A 25,354-nucleotide genomic window follows, 5' to 3' on the forward strand; every position below is an offset into this window, starting at 1 on the left:
ATTGGACACTGACTCCACCCAACTCCTGATATGTTTTGTTGGCTAGTACAGTTGCTTTTTTCTTTTAATTAAATTAACTGAAAATATATTAAAATAATAAAACTTTACATTAAAAATATGGATTTCTAGTTTCTCTTGGAACAATAACAGGTGTAATGACAAAACACTCGCCTTCCTTTTTGACCACAAGGTGCTGCAGTTCAGTGGCAGCTGCCCCCTTTAGGGCAATTGCTGTGTGTTCTCCATTCCCATCCAGCCCACTTGCTCTACCTGCCCAACTCCTACAGGCATTTAAGTTTAGAACTCATCCTTGTGAGGCTTTCTCCCAACCGGAAGGCAAAAAAATGTGGAACTGGGGAAGGTAATACGTTTATCAGAAGATAACCTGTGATGTAATAACTATGGAATTTGACTAACCTGAGTTTGACTTGTGGCTGTGCCACTTCCCAACTGTGTGGTATTGGTGCAGTCTGTTTGTGACTATCCGCTGTCTCTGAAACTCATGTTTCCTCATCTGATAAATGGGGATCAAACACTTATCTCCCAGAGGCAATGTGAGGGTTACATGAAACAATGGGTGTAAAGTGTCCAGCACAGAGTCTGGCCATCGCAGATTTTCATATGATATAATTATCATAGTAATTCTTTTGGAAAAGATAGAGCTGGGGGACCAAAGTTATGAATAAACTAATAAAATTTCTTCATGTTGTTTTACTAAATGATACTAAAAATAATAGATTACACATACTTAGGAAAAAAGCTATTTTATCCATCTAATTTTTATGTAGTATGTCCTATACATTTCATCTCATACACCAATCTTTGCTACTTAGAAGCACTTTAGGATTTCCTTCCTTTATTTTTTCAGTGAAATGACCATGACTTTGTTGGCTTGGTTGCAAGTGACACATAAGCTGAAAGAATTTTTTCTGGGTCTGGTCCTTCAACTTAATGTTCAATTACTTTGATGTTTTCACTTGGAGCTGTTGACTCTCACCTTCTGAATGCCATCATATTCCCACAGATGAATAGTTACTTTGCTGATTGAGATGGAAAAATGCTTTGGGTGACCCTTATTTTACCTAAGTTATATCATTGAGGAGATACTGTCTATGAAAAGAAAAGATGAGTAATCTTAGCTCTGTCATGGAAACTATTCATTAAACACACACATGCTCCATAACTGCATGAGCCAGAGCCTGTACCTGATGGGCACTGGAGAGGAAGAAGTGAATACGACAGACACACGCACCTTCCTTAAATCTCAGCACCCACCTGCCCAATGGGCCTGCCATGGATGACAAGACCTGGGGGAGAGGGTTCCTCGTAGTCTCTCTCTCCTCTTGCTCCCTCATAATCTTACTATTTTTTTCCCTGCCCAAGTCTGATTCCCTTTCCCCAAAACCCCCAGATATCTCCATCAGGAGGTGGCTCCAAAATTCACGTAGCCCTACCTAAAATCTCCGTAGGTATGGGAAAGCTATGGTAAAAATCTGAATGAGGCCAATTTATTAGTGGACAATGAAATATTATATGATATTATTTAACAATGACAACAAAAAATAATGAGCACTTATTAAACATCTGTTACATGATATCTGCACTATCTAATTTAATCCAGTAACTCTGAAGTATTTTCATCCCAATTTTACAACGAGAAAACTAAGGCTTCTGTCACACTGAGGCCCCAAGTTACACATCTGTAAATGCCACCATGACAGTTTAACCCCAGCCCAGTCTAACGCTCATGTCAGTGGTCCTGTCTACTGTACTAATTGTCCTACATTTGCTTTAAATATCAGTCTTCGTAATTTACCACCTTGTAAATCTCTTTTCTCAAGTACGTTTGATAGGGATAATCAAAATTAGCTAGAGGAATTTACAGTACAACAGATACACTGCTTTTTCTTTAAAGTTTAGTTGTTTTTATGAAGAAAACAGAAACTGTTGGGAGACATGTTTCAAAATCTTACTAATGAGGTATTTACCTGATAATCCACAATGGCTTTGATTGCGAGGATAAATATGGGATTGCCACTCAGACTTTCAGGAAAATATATGTAATTACAAGGATTTAGCAAAGTATAAATAGAAAATTATTTTCCAACTCCTGGCACTAAAAATTGCAGCCCCAAGAGGCTTTGAGCTGGGATAAGCACTATATCTACCCCAAAATACCCATTACACATTAGGTAAGTGTCCCTTTGTTGTGACAACTTTCTTCCTAAAGAATAAAGGGTTTGCTGGTCTTTGATGAAGGAAAATCTCAGCCCATGGGCCCTTCCTCCTCCTTAGGCCCATCATAGCCCCTAAAAAATCAGACAGCCTTAAAGCTCCCAGTGGCAACTGTTTTATGAATGATTCCAGGTTCTTTCAATTGGGATGTTCTGAAATCAAGAGATTTTTAAAACAACCAAGTCCCTGGGTGTTAAAATCCTACCAGAGAGAGAAGGCAGATACCCACAAGAGGCTGACCCCTGCTGCCTTCTGACCAGCCTTCTCTAAATCCCATTGTCTATTCCATAAACATTTTTGCCAAGCTCTGGGCCAGGCGCTGAGGACACAATGATGAACATGACAGCCACAGCTACTGCCCTTTGGAGCTTACACTGCAGTGGGGAGACAGGCATGAGCATCTCATTACTGCATAGGTTAGTGATCTACCATGACAGCAACAGGCACAGAGGGAAGCAGGAGGAGCTGAGCCCAAGGACAAGGGCAGCTCCACCAGATCTCAGGGGGTCTGGGAGGGTCCATGGAGGATGAGACATTGGAGAAACCCAGTATGATTGAGGAACATGCAGATGCCCGATGCGGGTAGAGGCAAGGGTGGAAAAAACCTGTGGTGGGGTAAGGCATTAGCAGCTGGATCATATAAGGTCTGAAAATGTTAAGGACTTTAAACTTTACTTTGAAATCAATAGGAAGACACTGATGGGCTCTAAGCAAGACAGTCCATGCTTAGGTCAAAGGTCATGCTTCACGTGATCAAGAGCCACAGTATGCTAGTGGCTCTCATGCTAGATCCTTTAAATTACTAAACTGTCTAATCCTTAAAACAGTCTGCAAAACAGGCACTCTGTGGCCATTTTATAGGTTGCATTATTTCCACTAGACCTCCCCACAACTGTTTTATCCCCAGCTCTGATGCTGTGAAAGGGTTTCCACCGATGACTCAGGGAAGCATTAGTGGAGATGGAGAGCCTTCCAGTCCTTCTCCAAGACCCTTCTCAGGAATGCTCTCTTTGTGTCACCTTCTTGAGGAAGACCCAGGCTGGTTGGGCTCCTAAAGGCCCTTGGAATAAACTTTACCATGGCATTTGCCAAGCTGCAAGGGAAATGTGCTTCATAGGTGTGTGTTCCTTATGCAACTGCTACTATACAGTTTGTAGGAGGTGGCAGACAGAGTGATTCACAGGTTTAAGGGCCTACTAGCCCCTGCAGCCAGTGCACAGGCTGTGGATTAGGGGATGTCCTGAGGAAGTATGATGGGGACTGGGTGCTCCTCTCACAGTGTGATCTTCTCTCTGCTTCAGGGGCAATTCATGGAGTTCCAAAGGTAATGTAACGCATAGGTAATTTTCTCTTTGGGCACTAACGTTAGGTGTTAATTCCCTGGTGCTGCTCCACTGTACGGTGCCTGGCAGTCAACTTCCCTGTCTCCCCCACATTCATTGTAAGCTCCTTGAGGCCAGGGAATGTAGTATATTCCTTCTTGTGTTTCTAGGCCCAGTAAGGTAGCCAGAAGTTAAAATAGATCTAAATACAGGAAAAATCACATCACAATAAACAGTGGGTGAATTAATGAATGAATGAGTGATACAAGTCATTATAGAAAAGTTCCTATCATTCATTTTGTAGCTCTGCCAGAAGGCTATATATCAGTGAAAGCCTAGTCACCCATTCACAGCTCTCATTTGAGACTTATCAATATTTTCTTCCTACTTGGATCAGAATATAATAATACAATAGGTATCATTTACATATCTCAGGCAAAAATGTGCTACAAAAGGTGAACACTAAACTGGAATTATTCGAACCTGGATTCACATCCTCATTCTTATACAAATTGGCTGGATCACTTTTGACAAGACTTTTCTTGGGCCTTCGGCTCCATTTCCTTATCTGTAAAATGGGGAAACTAAGGGCTAATTCACATGGCAAAATTGAGAAGATGAAGTGAATCTATGGGTGAACACCTACAAAGGTAAACCTACTCAATACGTGCTGTTTTCTCTTTCTTACCTTCTGACCTTATATGCGTGGCTGCTAGAATACCTGATACTCTCATTGGAGGATTCCTTTACAAGAAGCTACCACCTGCGAGTCAGCCAGAAAGATTATTTATATTTCTCTGTCTTCCTCTGTCCCTCCCCTTCCTCTCCCCCTTCTTTTCCCTCTCCAGGAGAGTCTATGAAGATGATTCCTTTAAATTCCTATTCCTTCTGCCAAGAGTTAATACATATCACACCTTCTCTGATGCACATATGTTATTGATTAGGTACAATGAAAGAATTGCCATCATTTTGTCCATAGCTACCTGTGAAAGGAAAAAATATATAATTATTTACTTGCTTATAGTTGTCTTGGCAATATGAAGGAGCTTCAGAAATAACTGACTTATGCTAATCCAATGTGTCAACAACCTGCTGAAACTACCTAAAAATAGAGCAGTTTTATCATCATTTTGACCCAGATTATTGGAAGAAAAGAAAGAGAGACAAAACAAATGCGACATTCAAATGGCCTGCTTTGACCAAAAAACACAACTTCTTCCTTGAAGCCTTCAAAAAGCAACAATTTGCAAAGTTACTGATCTTTCCTTTGGCAGGGCGGCGGGGTCTTTTATTTCTCAGGATCAAGAGTTTCAAGCCTCCTTTGTGTCAGATTAATGGGAATAATAAGTGATAGTCACTTGCTACATCTAAATCTGACTAAAGCAGGTGGAGGCTGCTGTTTCTTTAGTCAAAAGGAAACCAGCATGGGGTTGAAAGAGGCAAAGTCCTACCATGTGAGTTCACTGTGGCCCTTGGGGATAGGGGACAGGAAGGCACCAACGCCAGAGTCCCACCCCAAGACTAGGGACTCCTCCAGGGCAGGACTGGATCGGTCTCATCACTGTGCTGGTTGGTCTCCCATCACAGAGAAGCCAAGAGCAGCCACTCAGTTTGTTGAATCACTGCTCATTCAACAGACCAAGCCTCCAGGAGTTATTTTATATGTTTAATGAAATAAGCCAGCAAGTGAAACCAGGTAGCTTAAAAAGTGGCCCAGAGCCACAGTTAGCATTTGTGATCCTGGGCAGATCAATTGACCTCTCTGAGCCTCAGTGTCCACCAACCTCGACAGAGACAGTGAGAATTAAATACGCAGTAATGTCAACCAAGTACAGAGGCCACCCTTGGCCAACATTCCATACATGCTCACCTGTAACACTATTTATATCAGTATGAGAAGGGACAGCCAGGTGTGACTGAAAGGCAAGGATGTTTAGACTATGTCAGTCTTGCTTTCCAACTTCCATCCTAGTGGTTAGAAGCACAGGTTCTGCAGGCAATCTGCCTACATTTGAACCCCAGTCCTGCCATTTACCAGCTAAGGGGCAAGTTATTTTATCTTTCTAGGCCTGATTTTCCTCATCTGAAGAATGTGGATCATAACAGCACCTAACCCACAGGGTTATTGTGTGGAGTAAATAATGAAGATAAGGAGCTTATAATAGTCTCTGCCATATAAATATAAGTTTTTATCACCATCATCATCATTGTTGTCATCATTGTATTGGGCAAATTAATTAGCCTAATTTCTCCACATAACAACAGCTGTCTCATGGAGATGTGTGGAGTCAATACGTTCAGGAATGACAGGTACTTGGTACACAGTAAATGTCAAATAAATGTTAGTTTTCTCCCTCTTTTCTTTCCTGATTCCAGTAATGACGAAGCTTTGTCGAGGGGGCTTTGGTGGTTGCAGTGTACACAAGCCCATTCTTGTCTGCTTTTAATTCTTTGCAGAATCTCCTCCCCGCTCTCTTTTCCCTTAACAGTCTCCGGTCCCCAGACAACAAAAGAACAGACCACATCCTAGCTGAGAAAGAAATCATGTTTTTTTAACTGGGAACTGTCCCTGCAGCTGGCAGGGCCAGGAGTCACTCCAAATGACACCACCAAATTACCAACCGGTCTCAGAGGTTTCCGAGAGATGCTTAAGAGCCTGGGCAAGGGTTTGCAGCACTTAACCTGCCAAAGCCTCTTCAATTGCAGCCTGTCACTCCCTGAGTTAAGTAGCGGATGAAATCAGCATGTATAATTTCTCATCTTCCAAGGTTCAGAGGGGCGCATTACATTTCAGCATGATTAACACTGCTTTCACTTTTTTTTTCTTTCGCATTTACCCTTCCCAAGGACCAGTAATAGGGTTCAAAGAAATGGAGAGGAACAGAGGTGGGTACTTCAATAGAACAGGTGCTCAACTTTAAGTGAAACACTCAAACAATTGATAGCCAGGGAAAGAGATCTTCCTTTCCTCATTCTCTACCAGATTTAGCAATTTACCAGCAAGCCTTCACGGGCTGAGAGAGAGGACATGGTGAAGAAATAGTCAACCTCTTAAAACTCAGGCTCATGTCACTCATCCAACCATCCCTCTGTCAATCCAACAAGCTCTTCCCTCTCTACCAGCTTAACTTTGATTCATCTGTAGACCTTAGCCCATACCCTTCCAGAACCTTCTCTCAACTGTGACTGGGTCAAATTCCCCCAAGATTTCACAACTCTGAGTAGATTCACTTAAAGCACTGACCATGGTGGCAAACACCACCTTTATTTGTGAAATTATTTAATGAATGGCTCTTAGAACTAGGTTCAAACCCAGGACTGTCTGTCTCCAAAGTCCAGGATTTTTCCAGGTGAAGCAGCTGGAGCCCTGGACCTGGGTCTCCAGCTCCCAAGCTGTGCGATTTTCCATAAGCTGCTTCCTCATTCTGGATCTGTTTCCCCATCAGTAAGAAAAAGTGGAAAAATGGGGTGACATTCAAACTCCCCTTGCCCTGCTTTAATTTTCTAGAATTCATCATCATGTAGGAGTGATGTGTTCAAGGGATGGCCCCAGGAAGCAAAGCCCAGCCAAGAACAGAGGACCCAGGTTCCCTGAGCCAGGCTCTTGCTCACAGGCCATGGTGGCCAACCTTTGACATGGGCCCCCTACGATGGAGGCCGGGGCCCTCCATACCATGACATTATCATGACAGCACAGGCTATCACCTTCTTTGTTTCCACTGTCTTCCAACTTCACAGGTGCCTCTGCGCCTGACACCACAGCTTATCAGACTGGAGTAGAGATGGGGGCTGCTGGCCGCCTTATCTCAAGCCCTTGTGGTGGCAGTCCTCCTGGGGGAAACCTGCACTCATTAACTATCGCCTCCATGATGCGAAGTATGAGCACCTCCGAAGTTCAGAAAAATTAAAAAATAGAAAATTTAATTAAAGCCCTCTCTGCCTAGTTGCCTTCCAGTTGGCTTATGAGGTCTTCTGAAGGAGAGAAAACAAAACTTTATCCTCCACATCCACCTGCAATTCCTAAAGCCTGGGGCTTCTGTTGGGAGGAATCTGAGCCTCATGCGCCTGTCGCCTCCATGAGTTATGAGAAAACAACATAGAAGAATGTCTTTGTGACCTGGAGGTGGGAAATAACTTCTTAAAACTCCCAAAGGCACAACTCCTACAGTTAAAAAAAAAAAAAGGTGATAAATTTGGTAATCCCAGAATTAAAGTTTTTGCTTTAAAAATTAATAGATGTAGATAGTGTGGGAAAAGATACTTACCTATAAGTGACAAGGGATTAATATTTATAATACACCTGGAACTCCTTCCAATAGACAAGAAAATGTCAGGAACTCTAATTGATAAATGGACAAAGGATGTGGAGAAGTAATTCAATGAAGAGAAACCCAAAAAGCCAATGAATTTATGTAAATACTCAAACTTATGTAGTGTTAAAGAAAGGAAAAAACAAAAACAATAAAACAATAAGCTATGTGTGCACCCATCAGATTGACAAAAATAGAGAGCTATGTCCCAAGTGTCAGAAGCTATGCAGGGATGGAGGATATAGGTGGCTTCATGCCAGTGTGAGTGCAGATTGGGGTAGCACTGGAGGAAAGCAATGTGGCACTACCTAGTCAAGGTAAGTACACATGTGCTTTCTGTCCCAGGTGCACGCACGGCCTACAGCAATTCCCACTCAGGCCCATTAGGAGGCACTGGGTGATGCCTACTGCAGCTGGAGAAGAGTTGGGCTTGCTTCTGGTCACTGGCTGGGAGTGTTGTGGGCTTGGTTCTAGGACTCTGACATGTAGAAAAAAAATCACCTCTACCAGTTTGAGATATGGGCCAAGACAAGATCCTAACAAGCCCTTAAACACCGTACTCACAGTTGGCTTTAGTTCTCCAAGGACTCCTCACAGCCCCCATGGGCTTCCTTATCACATATTCTAGAAGGAGAAAATCTGCACGAAGAGTTTGCCCTTCACAACATCCCAGATCTCTTTGCTTCTCTTCCCCTAGCCGTGCCCCTCCCCAAGGTGTGCTTTCAGACAAGCTAGGGAACTGTGGTTCCCAAATTCCGTGAGTTCCTTGAGAAAATGCACAAAGGAAATAAGATCTGTTGTTAATATGATAATGGTTATTACTACTGAAGGCAAGAAACCCCCTGGGGAATGCACATAACAAATATGATCACCTACATCACCAGCCTCCTGTAATTCTGAAGAAAGGAGACTTCATTTTACTTCCTGAGCTCAGAGCTACCTTTTATCCTGATGACTGGGGCAAATGGTCCCCGAACACCATTTACAAAGTGAGCACAGATAAGAGGTAAGTGTGAATGGCAGCTGCGATGAACTGAAGAAGAGAGCCCAAGGTGTCAGGGATAGAATTTGGATTAGGAAATGAAATAAATCCTTTGAGAGCCCAAACAGCAGTGCTCCTGCCCTGCCTGTATCCCCCTCGTATATAGATGAACTTCATGAGCTTTTAGAAGGGTCACCAAAAGTTTGGAATAGAAAGATTGACTTTTGTATCATTACCCCAGCTTGTGATATATATTTTGAGTGGTGATTTTATTTTTATTTTTTCCAATCTCAGTCTCAAAAGGTCAATCCAATACTTATTAGATGGACATCCCAGGGTTTGCAATACAGTCAAGACCCATATGATGGGATTTGTATGGCAGAACCATTTTCTTTTGCAGTAAAATGTAGTAAGAGAATCTGCAAGAAAGGGAGTTTAAAATTATATGTTTACAAAAGTGAACGACTTTGCTGTGTCAGAACCACACAAGCCCCTGTTCCTTTAGAAGAACCAGGGCTCTCCCTTTCCAGAGTTTCTACAGAAAATCAGCAAGGATGTGGGGTAGGGAGATGGAGCTTATCTCTCAGCTGCTATCCTTACTAATGTGTGAAACCAGAAACTGGTCCTTTGCTCAGAGCCAAAAATGTCAGCAGAGAGGACTTGTAACAGAATCTGGTAGGACTAGGTGTGAATGCTGGTCTGCAACAACCAGGCTTTGAGAATGTGGACAAGTCATTTGACTTCTCTAAGCATCACTTTCCTCTTCTGTAAAGTCGGGGTGGGGGGAATCTTGTTTGGAAGGATATATGATCTCATGAAGATATGGGGCTTGGCATGCAGTAGGCACTCAATAAACATCAGGTTCTACATTACTCTCCTCCCTCTTACAAATTAACTTAGAGAATTACACATAAGGGAGATGGATGGCAAGCCTCGGCATTGTGGATATAGCTGACTTGGGCAAGGTATTGTGGACACAAATGGACTCCACAGCCTGCTGGAGAGTCAACCGTGCAGCCAGTAAAGTGTATTATTGGAGCTGTATTCAAACTGCAGATAAGAGACAACTAAATGCTGAGGATAGGAAGTTTGGGCCTGTTTTGTTCATTAGGGCAGAGTTTTTCTTAATTATGAAAAATACATATATCTAAAGACATTAAATATACATAAAGAAAGAGAATCTTGTCTTTTTCACTGCTGTATCTGTAGTAGTAGAACAGTATCTGATAAACAGTAGATACTCAACACCTGTTAGATGCATGCATGGATGGATGGATAGATACATGGGTGGGTTGATGCCTGGCTGGCTGGCTGACTGGATAGATGGATGAATGAATAAAGGTGTGGATGGATGCATGGGTGAATAGATGGCTGGCTGGCTGGCTGGATGGATGGATGGATGGATGGATGGATGGGTGGATAAATGAATGAAGGTGTGAATGGATGCATGGGTGGATAGTTAGCTGGCTGGCGGGGTGACTGGCTGGCTGGCTGGATGAATGGATGGATGGCTCGTTGAATGGTTGGCTGGCTGGCTGGTTGGATAAATAGGTGGATAGGTGAACGAATTCATGGGTAGATGCATGGGTGGGTGGGTGGATGGATAGTCAGGAGGCATTTCAAAGAGAAGGTGAGAAGAGAATCAGCAAATAAACGCAGTGAAGGAAAGAAGAAGGTAGAAATATCATATGAAATTATCAAGTTCTTGTACCTTCTCCAGCAATACAAATTATCATTTGAAAAAATGAAAACGTTTTTCTTAATCTAAAAGGTAACATATGGTGAGGTAGTTAATTCAAAAAATGAAAATTAAAAACCTTATATGAAATGTTATATAAAATATATTTGTTTTCTATAAAGGCCTGACTCACCATAGAGTCAAAAGTAAGCTCCAAGATATCATTAAGTCAAAGGCAAATATATTTATTTCAAAGCTCAAGGGCCTGATGACTAGAGATTACTTTCATTTTCATGCATTCCCAGGCAGAGGAAAGCAAGTGTTGCAGGACAACTGGGGTGGGGGCCATCCAAGGCTGGGGCAGGAAAGCAGGTGGGAGAGAGGGGCATGCAGGCAAGCCTGGGGTGATGGACCAGGAACAATCAATACTTATCCACAGAGCTCAACAAGTGAAAGAGGAGATGACAATTTTCATGAATTCGAGCCAGGGCGAAGGGTCATCTGATGATTTACCAAGATGAAATTCAAGACACTCTTTGAGGACCGAAATCTTCAAAGATTAACCTTCCCATACTGTGACCACAATGACCCCTCCAAATCGCCTCCAACACACATGGCTATTAATACATAATTAATAGCAATATCAGTACTTTTGCAGGGATTGAGGTGGGTGTGGGGAGGACATCTGTGTCCCTATGTGGCAAAGTCATTTGTTGCCTCAATCTTTATACATAAATTCGCACATACCCACACATTGATATAGAAACTAAGGCGATAAACATTTTACATACTGACTTCTGTTATTTAAAACTAGCATTTCAAATGGTTGCATTTAGCCCACTGAGGGAGCACAATTACTGGAAAGCCCATTTCCTTAGTGTCAGATATTAATTTCACCTTGTTTCCAACTCTCTCTCTCTCTCTCTATATATATATATATATATGTCTATATCTAGATATAGACATATATACATATACACCTTGTATTATATCCTGAAGAGTTCAAAAACGGTATCACTAAGTCATGGTATAAGCTTGGTCAAAAAGTTTTCCAAAATTTGTTTTATATGAGGATACTAGTTTTTTCACAGGCTCACTAACAGAAATTATTACTAAGCTTTACTCTTGGTAGTTTAAGAGAAAAAAAATGATAATGGGTTAATTTCTAAAATAGCTATAGTCTAGAGAAAGGCATTACTACAATGAAGTTTTAACAAAGTCCAAAAGTGCTTACAAAGCAGGTAAATGCAGTTGCAAGCCTGGGATAATTAGTAAACACACACACACTTCACGGGAATTCTGTTCTGCCTGCAACAATGGGCACGCCTTGAACTCCTTCTCCTTTCAAAGACTCTAATGCCACTTTGCCCTTTTTTCTGGGCATTAGTCCCGGTGGGAATTCCATGAGAAAGACTGGAAAGAAATGAGAGAGACGGATTTCAAATATTCTCTTTGTCCAGCCCATAATAAGGATTATTCTAAATCTTTTGTCTAACACAGAGAAGATATCACGACAGTTAATGAATAAGTTAATTGGTTAAATCATTCTAGTGGGGGCCTCCAATTCATTCCTAGTGAGCCTGTAGTGTGTGTAAAAGATTAAAGCTGCATTTGAGGAAGGACCAAGACAGCGGATGGCTCAAAGGAGCCTCATTGATACTTTATTTTATTTTTATTACAGAAGTCATATGTTCTCATTTAAAAAATTTGGAAAAAAGAAAAAAGTAGGACAAAAACAACAGTTATCCTATAGCTTCACAATCCATAGCCAATATTTTGATAGATTTTCAAGTGAATACACATGAATTTTAGAAACTTGAAATTAGACTGTGAATAGCTCTTTATCCTTTTTCCATTCAATATAATAAACTTTTCTAATTCAAAAAATGCATTGAAAACTTATTTAATGGTTAAAGAATATTACCTAGAGTGAATGTATGATTACCCTCCTGTTAAGTATTTTACTTCTGAAATTTTATTTGATTTTGTTATTATTATTTCTTTCACTCAACATATATCTAATGCATGCCTGCCACGTAGGATAGACCGGGTCAACAAAATAATCATAGACCCCTGCCCTTCAGAAGAAAAATGTGAAGCAATTAAGACATACACATATTTAATCAAAGCTGTATAAATGCAATAAAAGAAGTGACCTTTAAGCGGAGACCTGAAGGCCATAGGATTTGATGGGGTCGGAATGGAAGTAAGAGTGTCGCAGATGAGGGGTACCTGTATGCAAAAACCCAAGGCGTTCTAGAAGGGGGTGGTGTGGCTGGCAGTAGGAAATTTAGCACTCTGGGATCACTGCAGTGGGAGGGGAGAAAAGCAGCTCTGCTTTCTATACTAAGGGCATTGAAAAACTACTCAAACAGTGAGAAACACAGGATGCACTGTTACATTCTAAAAGAAAAGGTGTGTTAACACCAAGAACACTGTGGGACTGGATTCCTTAGACCTGACAAGCCTTTAATTAGCAGACAGTTTGCATTCAGACTTCACTGCTGGCCAGTCTGCCTGTCTGCACACTACTGGCCACATGTACAGGGCAACAGGGAACACATCCAATGGAAGACAAGCCCTGTCAGCTGCAGAGACTTGCAGAAGCTGTCTCTTCTCTTTTGGTGGGTTTCACCTATATGGAGGGAGGGATATGAGGTGCAAAGATAGTAGGTGCACTCAAAACAAGATCAAAAATCTGTCTCTTGATGTCCTCACCCAAGATTTGTCTCAGCCCCAAAATGAACGATTGGGCAACCTCAGCATGTAGAAAACAGGTTCAGTCTTGGTCACATAGCTTTGCTAATGCTGCTCTGCTAAAGTGTCCTTTCTCTGTCTTGGGGCTACCTGCCTCACTCCCACTTATCTTACAGCCTCAGTTTAAGCCTGGCCTGCTACTGTAAGACTTCCCTTCTTGATAGCACATTTCTCTATCCCAGCACTTGCTATATAGTCTTTATAATAGTCCCTTGACCTATCTGTGAACTCCCGAGGGATAGGTACAGAATATGTGCCCAATAACTTTTTGATGAATGAATGAATGAATGAACGAACCGTGGTCCCAACATCTCCAATTTAACTCTTGCTAGAAGCTGGGCAATGTGTGTGTCCCTCCCCCAGGACAAGAATGGCACCCCTGCTAACTCCCTATCCTGCCCTTGCCAGGGTGGTATGTCCCTTCAGAGTGGCTCACACTCAGCCCCTCCTCCTTCCTCTCTACATGTACTCTCAGAATCTCAGGATCTGTGCTTATTCTCTATGCAGCCCCTAGTGATGGTGTGGTCGGTTGAATAATGGCCCCCAGTGATATCAGGTACTATCCCTTGGAACATGGACATGTTATCCTATTTGGTAAAAGGATCTTTGCTGATATGATAAAGTTGAGAATCTTAAAATCAAGAGATTATCCTGGATTCGCTGGTTGGAGACTAAATGCCATCACAAGTGTCCCTATATGAAAGAGGCAGAGGGAGATTTGACACAAACACACAGAAGATAACATGGAGATGGAGGCAAAGTTTGGAGTGCTGTGGCCACAAGCCAAGGAATGCTGTCAGCCACCAGAAACTGGAAGAGGCAGAAACAGATTCTCCCCAGAGCCTCCAGAACAGCCCTGTTGAAAGCTTGTTTTAGCCCACTGATACTGATTTTGAACTCCTGGCTTCCAGAACTGTGAGAGAAGAGATTTCTATTGTTCTACATCACCAAGTTTGTGGTAATTTTTTATAGCAGCCACAGGAAACCAATGCAGCTGGCTAGTGGATGCTTCTGAGGGTCCGGACACCCAGCATGTCATCCCAGCTCTGAAACTCTCTCTCTCAGAACTAGAATTCTCACCCAGGCTTCATCTCATTCACAGCTAACCCTGAGCAAATCCCTTCTCTCTGGCCTTTTTTTCCCTAGCTGATAAGATGGGAGAATACCAGTTTGCACCTGCAGAGTGGTTGGGAGGATTAAGAGGGACACATACATGCAATCCCTAGTACAATGACAGGCACACAGCAGTCGCTCCATGTAAATTACTTCTGTTCTCCCTTTTTAGTTATGCAAAAAAGTGTAAGTGCTAACCTAGTGTTCACTATGTGCCAGTCACCAAGCTAAGGCTTCGCTTGCAAAGGAAGTACTGGACAGCATTCCCAAGAGGGAAGTTGGATGGGTTAAACGTGGCCCTAAAAGAAAAGTGTTCTGCACTCTCTAGAAAGTGGAGATGTGATTTACTGAAAAGCTATAATGTACTAGAAAGAAATACAAGCCAAAAAACAAAACAAAATACAGTTAAAAAAAATAGAGATATTTTACTCTGCCAAGGGCACCTTTCCTATCCTTTTGTAACCAGCCGAGGATATCTTCCCAGTAAGTGTGTCTTTCCCATAATACAGAGGTCAGGCTCAAACACTAAACACAGTTGAACATCCTCTCATTTCATCATCTTTACTCTCCGTGCCTTCCTTGAGAATTGACTTTTCTAGACCCACCGGTCTAAAATTTTTATTTATAAAAAAGGCAAATTAAAGTACAAAGCTGCTGGTACCACCTAAAAATGTCAAGGTTAGAAAGGCATCTGTTTCTCCCCAGGAACTAATGCTTTTCTGTCTCATAGGAACTCTTGTGCATGCCCTGGATCTTGGGCACTGGAGACCTGTCACCACCTAGATCTGTCCTGCACCTGTAGGGGCCAATGAAGTAGGGGGCCTGGGGCCCCTTCTCCGGCTCTTTATCCTGCTCCCTGCCAAGGCTTTACTCTGGATGTGGGGATCACACTCCTGACAGGACAACCGGGGAAGAACAGGGGAAAGAACATGATGAAAACAAGCAAGACTGGTGGAAAGGAACATTGCACAGCTGCCCAGCTAAGTGAGGAGCATGGGAGGAATAATCTAGGTCTTTCTTCTGGAATCCCGGTCCAGACTGTCACCTGGGGGCATGCCTTGCTCCGAACCACTTCTTCACTCCACCTTATGTCCAGACTGGGCTTCCACTCACAAGGGATGCTGAGAAGGGGCAGGTGCAGGCTCCAGACTGCTGGGGGTTGAATCCTCGAACCACCACTAATGAACTGGGAGGCACAGGGAACATGTCTTAACCTTCCCTGCCTCAGCAGCCTCACCTGTAAAATACAGATAATAGAAAGAAGACGAGAGCCAGGCGTGGTCGTGTGCACCCGTTGTCCCAGATACTCAGGAGGCTGAGGTGGAAGGATCGTTTCAGCCCAAGAAGTTGAGTCTGTAGTGAGCTATGATTGCACCACTGCACTCCAGCCTGGGTGACAGAATGAGGCCCTGTCTGTTAAAAAAAAAAAAAAAAAAAAAAAAAGGAAAGAAAGAGAATGAGGAAAGTGTGGCTCAGGAAACCTGTAACACAGTCCTTATTTATTCCTTCTTCTGCATTCTTTCTGCAGACACACTGGTAAGCCTAAGTCTCTGCCTTCATGGAGGTTACAGTGCTTGTAGGGGTAAGAAACTAAGATAATGAGAGTGTGAGGAAATGCACATTTTGCTGGCAGAGACAGGCCCTGGGGAAAGGCCTTTATAAGCGAGGGTGCTGGACCGGTTAGCAATAGGTAGCAGCATATGCAAGGCCAGGAGGAGAGAAAGGCTGGTGGGTTCAAGGACAGAGCAGAGGTCAGAGTGCCTGGAGTAGCGGACCAGGTTGAGAACAGCATAAGGAAAGTCAAAGAGCTACCTCCCAGGCCAGGTCAGGCCTGAGTTGTTTAAGTTTTATTTTAATTGTGATGCTAAACCTACTTTGAGGGTTTCTATGCAGGGGAGTGAGGCTGTTATAGCCGTGTTGTCGGAAGACCTCTCTGGATGCTGTGTGGAGACTGTACTAGAGTAGAGTGGAAACAGGCCCCCTTTTAGATATGATTGACATGGTTCAGGGAGGGATGACAATGGACTGGATCAGGGTGGTCCAATGTGAGATGGAGAGAGATGGATGGGTTCAAGGAGTACTGTGATATCTGACGTTCCTTGAGCGCTGTTTGGCAGTGTACAAAGCACTGAGCATTCGCTATTTCATATGCTCCTCCTGACAGCCATATGAAGTCAGTACTCATCCTATCTCCAGGTGAGAAAATTGAGGACCAGAGAGGTTAGGTGATTTCTCTCAGACCACACAGTGAGTAAGTGGCAGAGGCAGGATCTGGAGCAAGGCCATCTTGTTCCAGAGCCCATACACCACACTGCTCCTCCTTGAACAGGCCTTGACAGTGGATGGGCTGAGGGCGGTGAGGGAGAGGAAAGCTGAGACAGCTTCTAGGGTTTAGGCTTGAGGAACTGGGCCAATGGTGGTGCTGTTTACAGATGGGGATTAGCTGAGGGAGAGACTGGCTTGTCGGGGGCTGGGGGCTCAAGAGCTCTGCTTTAGACCTGTTGAATTCCAGCCACTTTCGTCTGCTTTTCAGCCCTTTTCTGTCTCCACAGGGCAGTCAATAATGGGGGTGAAAGTGAGGGCAGGGCTGGTGGGGCAGAGAGAAGCAGGACAATTGTTCTCTGTCTACAGAACCTCCTCCCCCCAACACATGCAGCTATGAGCCTCCCAATGTCCTTTTATAAAAGGAGGTGTGATGGCAACATCTCCAGAAATGCAGCAAACGTTGAATGAGAAAAGCAAAGCAAGATTGTCTAAACACCTTTTGTTTGCCTTCAAGATTTCTCATAAGTTATCAATAGTTCTTGGGAGTGGCACACATGGGCATTTTCCACATCAAGACAGTGTAGGAATAAAAAAAGAAGAGAGGAAGAAAATGAATGACAACACAAGGCTGCACTATGCTTCTGAATGCTGGAGGTGGGAATCCAATGCTATTTCAGGGACTGGGGTGGTGTCATGGGAGAATCTCCATCCTTGGGGGCCCACTTGCTGAGTCAGGTCTTGGGAACAGGCTGATTGATCTATTTCAGTGTTTACTGAAGAGTCATTTGGCTCTGTAGGATGTTAATAAGCATTAACAAAGCAAAGATTCCTTGTCGCATAACCTTGGGAAAAGCTGGCTTATTATAGCTTCTTTACTGCAGGACTTCTCAGAATCTTGAACTTGGGAATGCACACTGTGAACCTCCAAGAAGGAGGGGAATTTCCCAAATGTGTTTAATCACAGAACGCTTTTGTAGCCAAGCACTCCAAGGATGCTTGTTCCAGGAAACAGATTTGGGGAAATGTTCATCAAATTCCCTTCATTCTTAAGGGAAAGGCAATAGACCCATTACTCAGAATTGAATGTTGGAGGTTCCTGGATGTGCAGACTGGAAAACCAAGCCAGAAGCTTTGTAAGGAAGATCGAAGAATAGAGGCTGTGTAGTAAGGCTTGGGGCTGTGTGACCATAAGCCATTCTCAATCTTGGTTTCTCAACTGTCTGGGGAGAATGAGAATAACTGCCCTGTAGAATTCTTGGAGAATTAGTGGAGATAACTCACACTAAGGCCTCAAATGCAGGAGCCTAGTACATGACAGGCCCCTCCAGATCCTCTGAGGCCTCTGGCAGGCTCCTTGTAGCCCTGACTCTCGAGTACGTGATCTGTGCAGGTCAGATAGCCCTTCTGACCTCCTTGCTACACCAGCTTGCTTTTTTCCTTGGCAACAGCGCTCCCCAGGTAGCCCCCAATTCCCTGCCATTATCAGGCTTCTCAAGTGGTCAATCAAGGGTAGCCAAGTCCAACCTGGAACTTCCAAACAAGTACCCCTTCAGGCAAGCAGTCATTATAGCCAATGATGCAATTATGTCCCACAGCTCAAATGGCCTGGAAAAAAAAAAAAAAAACACCCAGGAGGAAAGAACCAGTGTGCACAGCTTTCTAAATGCATCAGGTTTCTAAAATACTCCAAGGCTCCTTGTCTGTTGTAACCATGGCTTCTGCAGCGGCTCACACACAGGACCTAGCCCTGTGCTTCAAGAGTCCCCAATGTTTGCTCACCACTCAAGCGTTCATTCAACCCGTTGACTGATGCCCCCTCTGGACCGAATTTGGGGCCAGGTATTAGGGTGCAAATGAGCAGCCCATCTAGTGTGCAAGGTAGACAGTGAGTCAGTAAGCACTGGGATACTTGAATCAGATGGGTTCAAGGAGTACTGTGATATCCGACGTTCACTTGAGCACTGTTTGGCATGGTACAAAGCTCTGAGCATTCAATATGTCATATGTTCCTCCTGACAGCCATATGAAGTCAGTGCTCATGTTATCTCCAGGTGAGAAAATTGAGGACCAGAGAGGTTGGGTGATTTCCCTCAGACCACACAGTGAGTAAGTGGCAGAGGCAGGATCTGGACCAAGGCCATCCTGTTCCAGAGCCCACACACCACACTGCTCCTCCTTGAACAGGCCTTGACAGTGGATGGGCTATACACAAATTTCGATGACAACAGGAGGGTTGAGGCTTTGGTTCATTCCAAGGTGGGGTTTCAAACTAGGTCACATTTAGGGAGCATTTGGCATGTGCCAGATATGGTGGTAGAATATTTTTGCATAAATTATCTCAACTTAGACATAATTACAACACAATTTTCTAAAGGAGAAAATAGCAAATCAGATAGGTACAGGGAGTTGCCCAAGGACACACAGCTCATTAGGGGAGGGCCAAGATTCAAATGTAACTCATCTGGCCGGGCAGCCTTCAGCCAGCCACATCTGAGCCAATTCAGCTGAGGGAATTGGCAGTGGCCATGCCAGAGGGTTCTCTGGGGATTAGAGGTGGTGGTCTCTGTGAACACCCTTCCTTAACCTGGTGGCTTCAGACACATGCTCTTTTGTTCCTTCTGTCTTGTGTTTCTTTTCCTCTGCCTTGTGCAGGCTTCGCTTTTGGCGGAATGAAAGCCTCCTACTTATGTACATGCCATTCTGAGTCCAGAATTTAGTCAAAATGAGCAAACGTGGAGTTCTCAAGAAAGTTTTTACCAGCATCTGCAATCCCCCATGCCCTGCAGAGATCAGCCTCAGGAACTCTACTGGCAGCAATCCTGGAATACTTCCTGAAGGAAGCCTCCTATGTGGCAGAATCCAAGCAATTATGAAGTCCAGAGCATCTTGTAAACACGGAAGCAGGGGAAAGGAATGGAGGGTGGGGAGGGGGAGGAGGACACTGGGGAAGGGGTGCTACCGTGAGATTTGTTTCCCGAGAAGAGGCTCAGAGCTGGCTTCAAGCGTGAGAAACGAAACCACTCCTCTCTATGGGGAGAATCCTTGGAAGAATATTTATGAGACATTAAAACCACTGCCATCAGCCCTTTAAAAAATTCCTGTACATGTAATTATGGGTCCAGGGATGAGATTCCTGGATATGGTATTAATTACTTCCCTGAAGCACACAGCCCCCAGGGGCTGCGAGCAGGCACGCTCTGCCTGCGGCCTCCTGGGTCTCCCTCTGCCCCTACAGACCCTTCCCTTCATGAGTGTGCTGTGGCTTCTCCAACTGCACCCTGGCCCTGCCATCCATCTTCTGCCTTTCTGCCCTGCTCTGTGCCCAGAAGACTGGTCAAGTGGGTGTACCCCCTGAATCCCCTTTCTGTCCACCCCTCACTGGCTTTGGCCAACAGAAAGCCCTAGCAGCAGAGGGGAGGGCAGGAGGGGAAAAGCCTTACCTCCACCTTGCTTCAGTGCTGCCTAGCACTACAATGCCAGCTCCTGCCCACAGCAGCCTCTCCATCAGGCCTTGCTCTCTTTCGGCTTCAGAAATACCACTTTCTCTCCTTGCCTTGCCCCTTCAGACCTGGGTGGTTTGCTTCCACTCCCAGGTGCCCTCGACATCTCTTATTTGTTCCCTTAACCCTGGCTGCTCCACTTCCAGAAAACACTTCCTTCATTCAAGTCTCTTTATTTGGACCATCTGGGATGAATTCTATTTTCTGATGAGAATCTGACAAGAAGCAAATCAGGAAGGGAGCTGCGATATTTCAGGCCCATGGCCACAAACTCAGTAAGGAGTAAAGCTGCTCAATCACCACCTCACTAGTGTGTCTTCATGTTCTGTGCCAGGTGTGGGTGCCGGAGATGCAAGCTGTGGGCCAGAGAGGGTGCTCATGGCCGGTGGGGAGCTCCTGATCCTGTTTCTCTCTCCTCTTGACCCCTCCCACTCCCCAATATATATACATGTGTTTCCATTTTTTTACTGTAGTCTAAAACAAAACACCACATTACTGACATCCTTGATCAACAAAATACTAGAATAATAGAGATTTTTCAATTCATCATTCATGCACCAAACCTGCCCTGCCTTCTGCGTGTCAAGCCTTGAACAAGAAACCACGGTACAGCAATGAATGTTTACGTAAGGCACGTCCCTGCCCTTCAGCACTGCCAGAATATTGAGCCTCGTATTTCTATTAAGCAACCGAGGAAACCTTCTGCACTAGAATCAAGATAACCTGCCCCCACTTCCTTTGCTCCCCATGGGTTCATCTGCTAGAACACAGCTAACCAGCCAGCCAGCCAAACAGCCAGCCAGGCAGACAGGCACACACGCCAACCGATGACCAGGAATTTCATTCAATGCCACAGCAGTGTTAATTTACAGTGTTTTAGACCCAGTTTGTGGAGGAATGAATAGAAACTGAACATAGCAGAGGGCCTGAATCCATACAGTTCCTTCATTTTCCTCAATAGGACCTAATCAGTATTTCTTTTGCAAAACGAAGAGTAACATTAATAGTAATAACACGATGCTGTGCAGGCATGCTTCTTGTTTTCATTCACCAACAGTCATGGAGCACCTGGTCTGCATCAAGCAAGCCTTGCACTTGATCTGTGGGCTTCAGAGCATCCCCATTTGGTGTCCTTCCCTCCAGTCGGGGACACCCACTTCCCCATGCTGCTCATCATCCTCACCTGTCTGCTGACCGTGCCAGATTCTGAGCTCCTGGTCTGAGATGTGGGGGGGTTGAATTTCAGTCCCAGTCTATCACTGACTCACCTGCTGCATGAACATGCACAAACTACTTCTTCCTTCTGAATCTTGGATTTCCCACCTGCACAGTGAGGCATTAAAATGGATGGTCAGCTTAACAATAACCCACAAAACTCAGAGCATGCAGCGGCTCACGCCTGTAATCCCAGCACTTTGGGAGGCTGAGGTGGGCAAATCACTTGAGGTAGGAGTTCAAGACCAGCCTGGCCAACATGATGAAACCCTGTCTCTACTAAAAATATAAAAATTATCTGGGCGTGGTGGCGGGTGCCCATAATCCAAGCTACTCGGGAGGCTAAGGCAGGAGAATCGCTTAAACCCAGGAGGCAGAAGTTGCAGTGAGCTGAGATGGTGCCACTGCACTCCAGCCTGGGCAACAGGGCGAGACTCCATCTCAAAAAATAAAATAATAAAATAAAATAAATAAATAAAAAAATAAAATAAAATAAAATAAAATGGATGGTCAGGAGCCACCGTTTCATGAAAAATCACTGCACATTCTAAAGCCTGTGGTCACTGAGCAAGGATGTGGGCTGCACAAGACAGGGTTGCAGCCCAAAGTGGCATTGGAGAGAAAGAAAGGCTAGTCCCATGAGAGTGAATTAACTCTCTCTAGGCCAGTGGCTTTCACCTTGGATCCACCTTATAATCACCTAAAGGGCTTTTAAGAATCCAGATGCCCAGGTTGCTGCCAAGACCAATCAAATCAGAACCTCTGGGACTGTAACCCAAGCATCAGTATTTTTTTCAAAGCTCCTTTCATGGTGTGCAGCCAAGATTGAGAACCACTAATCTAAGTTCACTGTCAACATTTTGGGTAATTTCCACCAGATGGTCAATAATGTTCATTCAGATCACATATTTTAGATCGGGAGATTTTTCAATCATAGAAGACTGAAAGAAGCTAGGTTATTAAACACTCTATTTGTGCCTCATCTACAAAAATGTAATCCCCTGTTAAGATAAGAGTATATATGGATTAACTTCTATAATCAAAAATGCAATTAATAACCCAGTTAGAACAAGATTTTGAAGAGCTAATAATGCCTAAGTACAAATTATGTACTCTCATTAAAATCTAACTGTTACAAATTCTACTTATTCAAAAAATAACCCCTTTTCCAAAGTAAATTTGCTTTACTTTACAGCTATAGAAAATATAGAAAGATTTGTGAGATTTATCCATGTTATTCCGTGAAAAACATATTTTTCCCCTATCCTTTGGGAATCCCCAGAGCTTTTCAAAGGTCCTGGTTCACAGCTTCAGCCTGTTGGCAGCACTTTTCCTAACACCATCTCTCTTGGTCTGTGGACACAGGATCCCTGTGCCCCTCCTCCCTCCAAGTTACCACACACCTGCACCCTCCAAACCCCACTTGCCATTTGGGACTTCGAGTACCTGCTGTGTCTCTATTAAACAGCACAGAACAATCCCCCTCAAAAAAACAGCATATTATGTTCTTTCATCCTTAGATTGTTCCAAAATCATTTACTCAAATTCTTTCGATTATAGAATAATGAAAAGAAGATACACTTTAGAATCAGATAGCCCTGGCCTGAAAATTTAACTGCAAGAGTCCAGAAGCAGACCCACAAATGATCAGCCACCTGATCTATGGCAAAGATGACCCTGTGGTACAGTGGGGAAAGGGTGGTCTTTACAATAGACATTGCTAGGTCTATTGGTTATCCATACGCAAAACAATGAACCTTGACCGCTATTTCATACTACATACAAAAATCAATTCCAAATGGGCCACAAACCTAAATCTAAATGATAAAACAATAAAGATTTTGCAAGAAAATGTAGAATGTCTTCTTGACCTTGCAGCAGGCAAAGCTTTCTTAAACAAGACGTAAAATGTGCTAATCAAAAAGGAAAGAAAGAAGTTAATAAACTGAACTTCATTAAAATTAGGAACTTATCTTCATCAAATGACACCACTGAGATAATAAAAAGGCCACAGAATGGGAGAAGATATTAACAATATCTGGCAAAGGATTGATGCCAGAATATATAAAGAATTCCCACAAATAATTAAGAAAAAAGCAGACAACCTGATTTGGAAAAAAGACTTGACTAGGCATTTCACAAAAGAAGACATCCAAATGGCCGATAAACACATGAAAAGGTGCTCTATCTCAGTAGATGCTAGGGAAGTGCAAATTAAACCATAATGAGACACAACCATACAACCACCAGAATGGCTAAAATGAACATGGCCGTTGTTAGGAAAATATATTATTTTTTTAGTGAGCAAAAATATCAGAAGTCTCACGCACTTCTGGGTATTTGCTACAATCACTTTGGAAAACTGGCAGTACTTACTAAATCAGAAAAGATATATATCCTATAACCCAGAAACTCCACCCCAAGACCAAATTAGTACCAAAAGACATGCACAAGAATGTTCATCGAAGCACCATTTGTAGCAGCCCCAAACCGGCAAGTAACCGAATGCCCAGCAAGAGTAGAGTGAATAAATACATTACGTCTACTCACAAACCGCAATACTATGCAGCAATGAAATGAATGAACTCCGACTCTACGGAACAACGTGGATAAAGCTCACAAACATAATGTTGAGTAAAAGAAGCAGACAAAAAAGAGTATATGCTCTGTGACTCCATTTACATTAAATTATAAAAAGGGCAGACCAAATCTATAGTATTCTAAATCTGGATAGCAGTTAACTTTGCAAGAAGTAAGGGGAAAGACAGAGACTGGGAGGGGGCGTCACATTCTATTTCATGATTAAAGTTCTGGTGACATTGGTATGTTAATTTTATGAAAAATCCACTGAGCTATACACTTAGGAGTTGGGCAGTTTCTTTATGCTATATTATGTCCACAAAAGGTTTATACACACAAACTTGGCTGTTCCACCTTTTAACTGTGTGTGACCTTGGGCAAGGCATTTAATCTACCCAGCACTGTTTCCTCTTCTGTAATAGTGGGAAGTTATAATACCACACATATTGCCAGGTTGTTGCAGGATGACAGTGGAGGAAGCTTGTACCCACACTTACATATGGAACACACATAGCATGTACTCCATGAATGAGTTTCCCTTCCCTTTCCTTCCCTATTGAAACTCTCTAACATCCTCTTATGACCTGGGACCTAGTCTCTTCCCCTTATGAACATTAGAAAATAAACAAACAGGCTGGGTGTGGTGGCTCACGCCTGTAATCCCAGCACTTTGGGAGGCCAAGGGAGGCGGATCACTTAAGCCCAGGAGTTCGAGACCAGTCCGGGCAACATGGTGAAACTCCATCTCTAGAAATAATACAAAAATTAGCCAGGTGTGGTGGCATGTGCTTGTAGTCCCAGCTCCTTGTGTGGCTGAGGTGGAAGGATTGCTTGAGCCCGAGAGTCTGAGGCTGCAGTCAGCCATGATCATGCTACTACACTCCAGCCTGGGTGACAATAAGACCCTGTTTCAGAAAATAAAACAAAACAAACAAACTCAAAACATGAATAAACAGAAGATGTTTTGAGTGTGAAAGGTGGCACAGGGCCTTTCACAAATAGTCTTGAAATGTTCTGGGAGTTTCTGTATGGAAGGAGACAGTTGCCACCTTCACTGAGGTTAGAGCCAGGCCTGGGACCCAGCAACAGAGATGTGAGTTCAACACAAGGATCGACCCTAGAGCAAGGCTGGTTCAGAAACAGTGACAGTGGGGGCTGCACTAAAATTACAGAAAGAATGCAGTGGGATGCTGCATGCCAATATAGCAACCATACTTTCTCTCCTTTTAACCACACAGGGACTCAGTTTTTCAGCAGCAAAATTCTTCACAGACCAACAACAAAACAAAACAAAAAACCAAAAAATTCAAGGGAAACCACTTTGTTGCTTTACAAGTGCCAAGTCACAATGTGAGAAAATGCAAGTTACAGAAAACATGAGATTCCCAGAAAATAAA

The 25,354-nt window shown here is 43.5% G+C and overlaps 1 protein-coding gene across 1 annotated transcript in view; it reads right to left on the minus strand.

The window, feature by feature from the left end:
• TENM4 (teneurin transmembrane protein 4) overlaps positions 1–25,354 on the minus strand; it is a 3,069,169-nt gene that overhangs the window by 708,462 nt on the left and 2,335,353 nt on the right. The gene's annotated exons all lie outside the window — the stretch shown is intronic.

Source organism: Symphalangus syndactylus, chromosome 6, assembly GCF_028878055.3.
Source record: "Symphalangus syndactylus isolate Jambi chromosome 6, NHGRI_mSymSyn1-v2.1_pri, whole genome shotgun sequence".
Taxonomy (NCBI): Eukaryota; Metazoa; Chordata; class Mammalia; order Primates; family Hylobatidae; genus Symphalangus; species Symphalangus syndactylus.